Below are 13,853 nucleotides of genomic sequence, written 5' to 3'. Positions count from 1 at the left end.
AGCGATGTCCACACACAGAGGGATGTCCACGCACGGAGCGATGTCCACGCATGGAGCGATGTCCACACACAGAGCGATGTCCACACACGGAGCGATGTCCACGCATGGAGCGATGTCCACGCACGGAGCGATGTCCACACACGGAGCGATGTCCACACATGGAGCGATGTCCACGCACGGAGCGATGTCCACGCATGGAGCGATGTCCACACACGGAGCGATGTCCACGCATGGAGCGATGACCACAAACAGAGCGATGTCCACACACGGAGCGATGTCCACACACGGAGAAATGTCCACGCACGGAGCGATGTCCACGCACGGAGCGATGTCCATGCACGGAGCGATGTCCACACACGGAGGGATGTCCACGCACGGAGCGATGTCCACACACGGAGCGATGTCCACGCAAGGAGCGATGTCCACGCACGGAGCGATTTCCACGTACGGAGCGATGTCCACGCATGGAGCGATTTCCACGTATGGAGCGATGTCCACGCACGTAGCGATGTCCACACACGGAGCGATGTCCACACACGGAGCGATGTCCACGCACGGAGCGATGTCCATGCACGGAGCGATGTCCACAGATGGAGCGATGTCCACTCACGGAGCGATGTCCACACACAGAGCGATGTCCACGCACGGAGCGATGTCCACGCATGGAGCGATGTCCACACACAGAGCGATGTCCACACACGGAGCGATGTCCACGCATGGAGCGATGTCCACGCACGGAGCGATGTCCACACACGGAGCGATGTCCACACATGGAGCGATGTCCACGCACGGAGCGATGTCCACGCACGGAGCGATGTCCACGCATGGAGCGATGTCCACACACAGAGCGATGTCCACACATGGAGCGATGTCCACGCATGGAGCGATGTCCACGCACGGAGCGATGTCCACACACGGAGCGATGTCCACACATGGAGCGATGTCCACGCACGGAGCGATGTCCACGCATGGAGCGATGTCTACACATGGAGCGATGTCCACGCATGGAGCGATGTCCACAAACAGAGCGATGTCCACACACGGAGCGATGTCCACACACGGAGCAATGTCCACGCACGGAGCGATGTCCACGCCCGGAGCGATGTCCATAAACAGAGCGATGTCCACAGACGGAGCAATGTCCAGGCACGGAGCGATGTCCACACACGGAGCGATGTCCACACATGGAGCGTTGTCCACGCACAGGGCGATGTCCACACACGGAGCGATGTCCACACATGGAGCGATGTCCACGCACGGAGTGATGTCCACGCATATAGCGATGTCCACGCAAGGAGCGATGTCCACGCACGGAGCGATGTCCACAAACAGAGTGATGTCCACACACGGAGCGATGTCCACACACGGAGCAATGTCCACGCACGGAGCGATGTCCACGCACGGAGCGATGTCCACGCACGGAGCGATGTCCACGCATGGAGCGATGTCCACGCACGGAGCGATGTCCACACACGGAGCGATGTCCATTCACGGAGCAATGTCCACGCACGGAGCGATGTCCACGCACGGAGCGTTGTCCACACACAGAGCGATGTCCACACACGGAGTGATGTCCACACACGGAGCGATGTCCACACACAGAGCGATGTCCACGCACGGAGCGATGTCCACGCATGGAGCGATGTCCACAGAGGGAGCGATGTCCACGCACGGAGCGATGTCCACACACTGAGCGATGTCCACACACGGAGCGATGTCCACGCACGGAGCGATGTCCACACACTGAGCGATGTCCACACACGGAGCGATGTCCACGCATGGAGCGATGTCCACACACGGAGCAATGTCCACACATGGAGAGATGTCCACGCACGGAGCGATGTCCACGCATGGAGCGATGTCCACGCACGGTGCGATGTCCACGCACGGAGCGATGTCCACAAACAGAGCGATGTCCACACACGGAGCGATGTCTACACACAGAGCAATGTCCACGCACGGAGCGATGTCCACGCACAGAGCGATGTCCACAAACAGAGCGATGTCCACACACGGAGCGATGTCCACACACGGAGCAATGTCCACGCACGGAGCGATGTCCACGCACGGAGCGATGTCCACGCACGGAGTGATGTCCACGCACGAAGCGATGTCCACAGATGGAGCGATGTCCACGTACGGAGCGATGTCCACGCACGTAGCGATGTCCACGCACGGAGCAATGTCCACGCACGGAGCGATGTCCACACATGGACCGATGTCCACGCACGGAGCGATGTCCATGCACGGAGCGATGTCCACACACGGAGCGATGTCCACGCACGGAGCGATGTCCACGCACGGAGCGATGTCCACGCACGGAGCGATGTCCACGCACGGAGCGATGTCCACGCACGGAGCGATGTCCACACACAGAGCGATGTCCACACACGGAGCGATGTCCACACACGGAGCGATGTCCACACACAGAGCGATGTCCACGCACGGAGCGATGTCCACACACAGAGCGATGTCCACGCACGGAGCGATGTCCACGCACGGAGCGATGTCCACTCACGGAGCGATGTCCACAGATGGAGCGATGTCCACTCACGGAGCGATGTCCACACACAGAGCGATGTCCACGCACGGAGCGATGTCCACGCATGGAGCGATGTCCACACACAGAGCGATGTCCACGCACGGAGCGATGTCCACGCATGGAGCGATGTCCACACACAGAGCGATGTCCACACACGGAGCGATGTCCACGCACGGAGCGATGTCCACGCACGGAGCGATGTCCACGCACGAAGCGATGTCCACAGATGGAGCGATGTCCACGTACGGAGCGATGTCCACGCACGGATCGATGTCCACGCACGGAGCAATGTCCATGCACGGAGCGATGTCCACACACGGAGCGATGTCCACGCACGGAGCGATGTCCATGCACGGAGCGATGTCCACGCACGGAGCGATATCCACGCACGGAGCGATGTCCACGCACGGAGCGATGTCCACGCACGGAGCGATGTCCACGCACGGAGCGATGTCCACACATGGAGCGATGTCCACGCACGGAGCGATGTCCACGCACGGAGCGATGTCCACGCACAGAGCGATGTCCACAGATGGAGCGGTCTACTCACGGAGCGATGTCCACAAACAGAGCGATGTCCACGCACGGAGCGATGTCCACGCATGGAGCGATGTCCACACACAGAGCGATGTCCACGCACGGAGCGATGTCCACGTACGGAGCGATGTCCACACACGGAGCGATGTCCACACACGGAGCGATGTCCACGCACGGAGCGATGTCTACGCATGGAGCGATGTCCACACACAGAGCGATGTCCACCCACGGAGCGATGTCCACGCATGGAGCGATGTCCACGCACGGAGCGATGTCCACACACGGAGCGATGTCCACGCACAGAGCGATGTCCATGCATGGAGCGATGTCCACACACGGAGCGATGTCCACACATGGAGCGATGTCCACGCACGGAGCGATGTCCATGCACGGAGCGATGTCCACACACGGAGCGATGTCCATGCACGGAGCGATGTCCACACACGGAGCGATGTCCACGCACGGACCGATGTCCACACACGGAGCGATGTCCACGCAATGAGCGATGTCCACGCACGGAGCGATGTCCACGTACGGAGCGATGTCCATGCACGGAGCGATGTCCACGCACGGAGCGATGTCCACGCACGGAGCGATGTCCACGCACGGAGCGATGTCCACGCACGGAGCGATGTCCACGCACGGAGCGATGTCCACGCACGGAGCGATGTCCACGCACGGAGCGATGTCCACGCACGGAGCGATGTCCACGCACGGAGCGATGTCCACGCACGGAGCGATGTCCACGCACGGAGCGATGTCCACGCACGGAGCGATGTCCACGCACGGAGCGATGTCCACGCACGGAGCGATGTCCACAGATGGAGCGATGTCCACTCACGGAGCGATGTCCACAAACAGAGCGATGTCCACGCACGGAGCGATGTCCACGCATGGAGCGATGTCCACACACAGAGCGATGTCCACGCACGGAGCGATGTCCACACACGGAGCGATGTCCACGCACGGAGCGATGTCCACGTACGGAGCGATGTCCACGCACGGAGCGATGTCCACACACGGAGCGATGTCACAAACACGGAGCGATGTCCACGCACGGAGCGATGTCCACGCACGGAGCGATGTCCACGCACAGAGCGATGTCCACAGATGGAGCGATGTCCACTCACGGAGCGATGTCCACAAACAGAGCGATGTCCACGCACGGAGCGATGTCCACGCACGGAGCAATGTCCACGCACGGAGCGATGTCCACACACGGAGCGATGTCCACGCACGGAGCGATGTCCACGCACGGAGCGATGTCCACGCACGGAGCGATGTCCACGCACGGAGCGATGTCCACGCACGGAGCGATGTCCACGCACGGAGCGATGTCCACGCACGGAGCGATGTCCACGCACGGAGCGATGTCCACGCACGGAGCGATGTCCATGCTCGGAGCGATGTCCACGCACGAAGCGATGTCCACAGATGGAGCGATGTCCACGTACGGAGCGATGTCCACGCACGGAGCGATGTCCACGCACGGATCGATGTCCACGCACGGAGCGATGTCCACACACGGAGCGATGTCCACGCACGGAGCGATGTCCATGCACGGAGCGATGTCCACACACGGAGCGATGTCCACGCACGGAGCGATGTCCACACACGGAGCGATGTCCACGCAAGGAGCGATGTCCACGCACGGAGCGATTTCCACGTTCGGAGCGATGTCCACGCACTCAGCGATGTCCACACACGGAGCGATGTCCACACACGGAGCGATGTCCACGCACGGAGCGATGTCCACGCACGGAGCAATGTCCACGCACGGAGCGATGTCCACAGATGGAGCGATGTCCACTCACGGAGCGATGTCCACACACAGAGGGATGTCCACGCACGGAGCGATGTCCACGCATGGAGCGATGTCCACACACAGAGCGATGTCCACACACGGAGCGATGTCCACGCATGGAGCGATGTCCACGCACGGAGCGATGTCCACACATGGAGCGATGTCCACACATGGAGTGATGTCCACGCACGGAGCGATGTCCACGCATGGAGCGATGTCCACACACGGAGCGATGTCCACCCATGGAGCGATGTCCACAAACAGAGCGATGTCCACACACGGAGCGATGTCCACACACGGAGAAATGTCCACGCACGGAGCGATGTCCACGCACGGAGCGATGTCCATGCACGGAGCGATGTCCACACACGGAGCGATGTCCACGCACGGAGCGATGTCCACACACGGAGCGATGTCCACGCAAGGAGCGATGTCCACGCACGGAGCGATTTCCACGTACGGAGCGATGTCCACGCATGGAGCGATTTCCACGTATGGAGCGATGTCCACGCACGTAGCGATGTCCACACACGGAGCGATGTCCACACACGGAGCGATGTCCACGCACGGAGCGATGTCCACGCACGGAGCGATGTCCACAGATGGAGCGATGTCCACTCACGGAGCGATGTCCACACACAGAGCGATGTCCACGCACGGAGCGATGTCCACGCATGGAGCGATGTCCACACACAGAGCGATGTCCACACACGGAGCGATGTCCACGCATGGAGCGATGTCCACGCACGGAGCGATGTCCACACACGGAGCGATGTCCACACATGGAGCGATGTCCACGCACGGAGCGATGTCCACGCACGGAGCGATGTCCACGCATGAGCGATGTCCACACACAGAGCGATGTCCACACATGGAGCGATGTCCACGCATGGAGCGATGTCCACGCACGGAGCGATGTCCACACACGGAGCGATGTCCACACATTGAGCGATGTCCACGCACGGAGCGATGTCCACGCATGGAGCGATGTCTACACATGGAGCGATGTCCACGCATGGAGCGATGTCCACAAACAGAGCGATGTCCACACACGGAGCGATGTCCACACACGGAGCAATGTCCACGCACGGAGCGATGTCCACGCCCGGAGCGATGTCCATAAACAGAGCGATGTCCACAGACGGAGCAATGTCCAGGCACGGAGCGATGTCCACACACGGAGCGATGTCCACACATGGAGCGATGTCCACGCACAGGGCGATGTCCACACACGGAGCGATGTCCACACATGGAGCGATGTCCACGCACGGAGTGATGTCCACGCATATAGCGATGTCCACGCAAGGAGCGATGTCCACGCACGGAGCGATGTCCACGCACGGAGCGATGTCCACAGATGGAGCGATGTCCACTCACGGAGCGATGTCCACACACAGAGCGATGTCCACGCACGGAGCGATGTCCACGCATGGAGCGATGTCCACACACAGAGCGATGTCCACACACGGAGCGATGTCCACGCATGGAGCGATGTCCACGCATGGAGCGATGTCCACACACGGAGCGATGTCCACACATGGAGCGATGTCCACGCACGGAGCGATGTCCACGCACGGAGCGATGTCCACGCATGAGCGATGTCCACACACAGAGCGATGTCCACACATGGAGCGATGTCCACGCATGGAGCGATGTCCACGCACGGAGCGATGTCCACACACGGAGCGATGTCCACACATGGAGCGATGTCCACGCACGGAGCGATGTCCACGCATGGAGCGATGTCTACACATGGAGCGATGTCCACGCATGGAGCGATGTCCACAAACAGAGCGATGTCCACACACGGAGCGATGTCCACACACGGAGCAATGTCCACGCACGGAGCGATGTCCACGCCCGGAGCGATGTCCATAAACAGAGCGATGTCCACAGACGGAGCAATGTCCAGGCACGGAGCGATGTCCACACACGGAGCGATGTCCACACATGGAGCGATGTCCACGCACAGGGCGATGTCCACACACGGAGCGATGTCCACACATGGAGCGATGTCCACGCACGGAGTGATGTCCACGCATATAGCGATGTCCACGCAAGGAGCGATGTCCACGCACGGAGCGATGTCCACAAACAGAGTGATGTCCACACACGGAGCGATGTCCACACACGGAGCAATGTCCACGCACGGAGCGATGTCCACGCACGGAGCGATGTCCACACACGGAGCGATGTCCACGCACGGAGCGAGGTCCACGCACGGAGCGATGTCCACGCATGGAGCGATGTCCACGCACGGAGCGATGTCCACACACGGAGCGATGTCCATTCACGGAGCAATGTCCACGCACGGAGCGATGTCCACGCACGGAGCGTTGTCCACACACAGAGCGATGTCCACACACGGAGTGATGTCCACACACGGAGCGATGTCCACACACAGAGCGATGTCCACGCACGGAGCGATGTCCACGCACGGAGCGATGTCCACGCATGGAGCGATGTCCACAGAGGGAGCGATGTCCACGCACGGAGCGATGTCCACACACTGAGCGATGTCCACACACGGAGCGATGTCCACGCACGGAGCGATGTCCACACACTGAGCGATGTCCACACACGGAGCGATGTCCACGCATGGAGCGATGTCCACACACGGAGCAATGTCCACACATGGAGCGATGTCCACGCACGGAGCGATGTCCACGCATGGAGCGATGTCCATGCACGGTGCGATGTCCACGCACGGAGCGATGTCCACAAACAGAGCGATGTCCACACACGGAGCGATGTCCACACACAGAGCAATGTCCACGCACGGAGCGATGTCCACGCACAGAGCGATGTCCACAAACAGAGCGATGTCCACACACGGAGCGATGTCCACACACGGAGCAATGTCCACGCACGGAGCGATGTCCACGCACGGAGCAATGTCCACGCACGGAGTGATGTCCACGCACGAAGCGATGTCCACAGATGGAGCGATGTCCACGTACGGAGCGATGTCCACGCACGGAGCGATGTCCACGCACGGAGCAATGTCCACGCACGGAGCGATGTCCACACATGGACCGATGTCCACGCACGGAGCGATGTCCACGCACGGAGCGATGTCCACGCACGGAGCGATGTCCACACACGGAGCGATGTCCACGCACGAAGCGATGTCCACAGATGGAGCGATGTCCACGTACGGAGCGATGTCCACGCACGGAGCGATGTCCACCCACGGAGCGATGTCCACGCACGGAGCGATGTCCACACATGGAGCGATGTCCACGCACGGAGCGATGTCCATGCACGGAGCGATGTCCACACACGGAGCGATGTCCACGCATGGAGCGATGTCCACACACGGAGCGATGTCCACGCAAGGAGCGATGTCCACGTACGGAGCGATTTCCACGTACGGAGCGATGTCCACGCACGGAGCGATGTCCACACACGGAGCGATGTCCACACGGAGCGATGTCCACGCACGGAGCGATGTCCACGCACGGAGCGATGTCCACGCACGGAGCGATGTCCACAGATGGAGCGATGTCCACTCACGGAGCGATGTCCACACACAGAGCCATGTCCACGCACGGAGCGATGTCCACGCATGGAGCGATGTCCACGCACGGAGTGATGTCCACGCATGGAGCGATGTCCACGCACGGAGCGATGTCCACACACGGAGCGATGTCCACACATGGAGCGATGTCCACGCACGGAGCGATGTCCACGCACGGAGCGATGTCCACACACAGAGCGATGTCCACACACGGAGCGATGTCCACACACAGAGCGATGTCCACGCACGGAGCGATGTCCACACATGGAGCGATGTCCACACACGGAGCGATGTCCACGCACGGAGCGATGTCCACGCACGGAGCGATGTCCACTCACGGAGCGATGTCCACAGATGGAGCGATGTCCACTCACGGAGCGATGTCCACACACAGAGCGATGTCCACGCACGGAGCGATGTCCACGCATGGAGCGATGTCCACACACAGAGCGATGTCCACGCACGGAGCGATGTCCACGCATGGAGCGATGTCCACACACAGAGCGATGTCCACACACGGAGCGATGTCCACGCACGGAGCGATGTCCACGCACGGAGCGATGTCCACGCACGAAGCGATGTCCACAGATGGAGCGATGTCCACGTACGGAGCGATGTCCACGCACGGAGCGATGTCCACGCACGGAGCAATGTCCACGCACGGAGCGATGTCCACACACGGAGCGATGTCCACGCACGGAGCGATGTCCATGCACGGAGCGATGTCCACGCACGGAGCGATATCCACGCACGGAGCGATGTCCACGCACGGAGCGATGTCCACGCACGGAGCGATGTCCACACACGGAGCGATGTCCACGCACGGAGCGATGTCCACGCTCGGAGCGATGTCCACGCACGAAGCGATGTCCACGTACGGAGCGATGTCCACGCACGTAGCAATGTCCACGCACGGATTGATGTCCACGCACGGAGCGATGTCCACGCACGGAGCGATGTCCATGCACGGAGCGATGTCCACACACGGAGCGATGTCCACGCACGGAGCGATGTCCACACACGGAGCGATGTCCACGCAAGGAGCGATGTCCACGCACGGAGCGATTTCCATGTTCGGAGCGATGTCCACGCACTGAGCGATGTCCACACACGGAGCGATGTCCACACACGGAGCGATGTCCACGCACGGAGCGATGTCCATGCACGGAGCGATGTCCACACACGGAGCGATGTCCACGCACGGAGCGATGTCCACACACGGAGCGATGTCCACGCACGTAGCAATGTCCACGCACGGATTGATGTCCACACACGGAGCGATGTCCACGCACGGAGCGATGTCCATGCACGGAGCGATGTCCACACACGGAGCGATGTCCACGCACGGAGCGATGTCCACACACGGAGCGATGTCCACGCAAGGAGCGATGTCCACGCACGGAGCGATTTCCATGTTCGGAGCGATGTCCACGCACTGAGCGATGTCCACACACGGAGCGATGTCCACACACGGAGCGATGTCCACGCACGGAGCGATGTCCACGCACGGAGCAATGTCCACGCACGGAGCGATGTCCACAGATGGAGCGATGTCCACTCACGGAGCGATGTCCACACACAGAGGGATGTCCACGCACGGAGCGATGTCCACGCATGGAGCGATGTCCACACACAGAGCTATGTCCACACACGGAGCGATGTCCACGCATGGAGCGATGTCCACGCACGGAGCGATGTCCACAGATGGAGCGATGTCCACTCACGGAGCGATGTCCACACACAGAGGGATGTCCACGCACGGAGCGATGTCCACGCATGGAGCGATGTCCACACACAGAGCTATGTCCACACACGGAGCGATGTCCACGCATGGAGCGATGTCCATGCACGGAGCGATGTCCACACACGGAGCGATGTCCACACATGGAGCGATGTCCACGCACGGAGCGATGTCCACGCATGGAGCGATGTCCACACATGGAGCGATGTCCACGCATGGAGCGATGTCCACAAACAGAGCGATGTCCACACACGGAGCGATGTCCACACACGGAGAAATGTCCACGCACGGAGCGATGTCCACGCACGGAGCAATGTCCACAAACAGAGCGATGTCCACAGACGGAGCAATGTCCACGCACGGAGTGATGTCCACACACGGAGCGATGTCCACACACGGAGCGATGTCCACGCACGGAGCGATGTCCACGCATGGAGCGATGTCCACTCACGGAGCGATGTCCACGCACGGAGCGATGTCCACAAACAGAGTGATGTCCACACACGGAGCGATGTCCACACACGGAACAATGTCCATGCACGGAGCGATGTCCACACACAGAGCGATGTCCACACATGGAGCGATGTCCACACACAGAGCGATGTCCATGCACGGAGCGATGTCCACGCATGGAGCGATGTCCACGCACGGAGCGATGTCCACAGATGGAGCGATGTCCACTCACGGAGCGATGTCCACACACAGAGGGATGTCCACGCACGGAGCGATGTCCACGCATGGAGCGATGTCCACACACAGAGCTATGTCCACACACGGAGCGATGTCCACGCATGGAGCGATGTCCACGCATGGAGCGATGTCCACACACGGAGCGATGTCCACACATGGAGCGATGTCCACGCACGGAGCGATGGCCACGCATGGAGCGATGTCCACACATGGAGCGATGTCCACGCATGGAGCGATGTCCACACACAGAGCTATGTCCACACACGGAGCGATGTCCACACACGGAGCGATGTCCACACACGGAGAAATGTCCACGCACGGAGCGATGTCCACGCACGGAGCAATGTCCACAAACAGAGCGATGTCCACAGAGGGAGCAATGTCCACGCACGGAGTGATGTCCACACACGGAGCGATGTCCACACACGGAGCGATGTCCACGCACGGAGCGATGTCCACGCACGGAGCGATGTCCACACACGGAGCGATGTCCACGCACGGAGCGATGTCCACGCATGGAGCGATGTCCACACACGGAGCGATGTCCACGCACGGCGCGATGTCCACAAACAGAGCGATGTCCACACACGGAGCGATGTTCACACACGGAGCAATGTCTACGCACGGAGCGATGTCCACGCACGGAGCGATGTCCACAAACAGAGCGATGTCCACACACGGAGCGATGTCCACACACGGAGCGATGTCCACACGGAGCAATGTCCACGCACGGAGCGATGTCCACGCACGGCGCGATGTCCACGCACGGAGCAATGTCCACGCATGGAGCGATGTCCACGCACGAAGCGATGTCCACACATGGAGCGATGTCCACGCACGGAGCGATGTCCACGCACGGAGCGATGTCCACGCACGAAGCGATGTCCACAGATGGAGCGATGTCCACGTACGGAGCGATGTCCACGCATGGAGCGATGTCCACGCACGGAGCGATGTCCACGCACGGAGCGATGTCCACACACGGAGCGATGTCCACGCACGGAGCGATGTCCATGCATGGAGCGATGTCCACACACGGAGCGATGTCCACACACGGAGCGATGTCCACGCACGGAGCGATGTCCATGCACGGAGCGATGTCCACACACGGAGCGATGTCCATGCACGGAGCGATGTCCAAACACGGAGCGATGTCCACGCACGGAGCGATGTCCACACACGGAGCGATGTCCACGCAATGAGCGATGTCCATGCACGGAGCGATGTCCACGTACGGAGCGATGTCCACGCACGGAGCGATGTCCACACACGGAGCGATGTCCACACACGGAGCGATGTCCACGCACGGTGCGATGTCCACGCACGGAGCGATGTCCACGCACGGAGCGATGTCCACGTACGGAGCGATGTCCACGCACGGAGCGATGTCCACGCACGGAGCGATGTCCACACACGGAGCGATGTCCACGCACGGAGCGATGTCCACGCACGGAGCGATGTCCACGCACAGAGCGATGTCCACAGATGGAGCGATGTCCACTCACGGAGCGATGTCCACAAACAGAGCGATGTCCACGCACGGAGCGATGTCCATGCACGGAGCGATGTCCACGCACGGAGCAATGTCCACGCACGGAGCGATGTCCACACACGGAGCGATGTCCACGCACGGAGCGATGTCCATGCACGGAGCGATGTCCACACACGGAGCGATTTCCACGCACGGAGCGATGTCCACGCACGGAGCGATGTCCACGCACGGAGTGATGTCCACGCACGGAGCGATGTCCACACACGGAGCGATGTCCACGCACGGAGCGATGTCCACGCTCGGAGCGATGTCCACGCACGAAGCGATGTCCACAGATGGAGCGATGTCCACGTACGGAGCGATGTCCACGCACGGAGCGATGTCCACGCACGGATCGATGTCCACGCACGGAGCGATGTCCACACACGGAGCGATGTCCACGCACGGAGCGATGTCCATGCACGGAGCGATGTCCACACACGGAGCGATGTCCACGCACGGAGCGATGTCCACACACGGAGCGATGTCCACGCAAGGAGCGATGTCCACGCACGGAGCGATTTCCACGTTCGGAGCGATGTCCACGCACTGAGCGATGTCCACACACGGAGCGATGTCCACACACGGAGCGATGTCCACGCACGGAGCGATGTCCACGCACGGAGCAATGTCCACGCACGGAGCGATGTCCACAGATGGAGCGATGTCCACTCACGGAGCGATGTCCACACACAGAGGGATGTCCACGCACGGAGCGATGTCCACGCATGGAGCGATGTCCACACACAGAGCGATGTCCACACACGGAGCGATGTCCACGCATGGAGCGATGTCCACGCACGGAGCGATGTCCACACACGGAGCGATGTCCACACATGGAGCGATGTCCACGCACGGAGCGATGTCCACGAATGGAGCGATGTCCACACACGGAGCGATGTCCACGCATGGAGCGATGTCCACAAACAGAGCGATGTCCTCACACGGAGCGATGTCCACACACGGAGAAATGTCCACGCACGGAGCGATGTCCACGCACGGAGCAATGTCCACAAACAGAGCGATGTCCACAGACGGAGCAATGTCCACGCACGGAGTGATGTCCACACACGGAGCGATGTCCACACACGGAGCGATGTCCACGCACGGAGCGATGTCCACGCATGGAGCGATGTCCACGCACGGAGCGATGTCCACGCACGGAGCGATGTCCACAAACAGAGTCATGTCCACACACGGAGCGATGTCCACACACGGAGCAATGTCCATGCACGGAGCGATGTCCACACACAGAGCGATGTCCACACATGGAGCGATGTCCACACACAGAGCGATGTCCATGCACGGAGCGATGTCCACGCATGGAGCGATGTCCACACACAGAGCGATGTCCATCCACGGAGCGATGTCCACACATGGAGCGATGTCCACACACAGAGCGATGTCCATGCACGGAGCGATGTCCACGCATGGAGCGATGTCCACACACAGAGCGATGTCCATCCACGGAGCGATGTCCACGCATGG

This window comes from Lampetra fluviatilis, chromosome 49 (assembly GCF_964198595.1).
Source record: "Lampetra fluviatilis chromosome 49, kcLamFluv1.1, whole genome shotgun sequence".
NCBI lineage: Eukaryota > Metazoa > Chordata > Hyperoartia > Petromyzontiformes > Petromyzontidae > Lampetra > Lampetra fluviatilis.
This window is presented reverse-complemented; position numbering follows the sequence as displayed.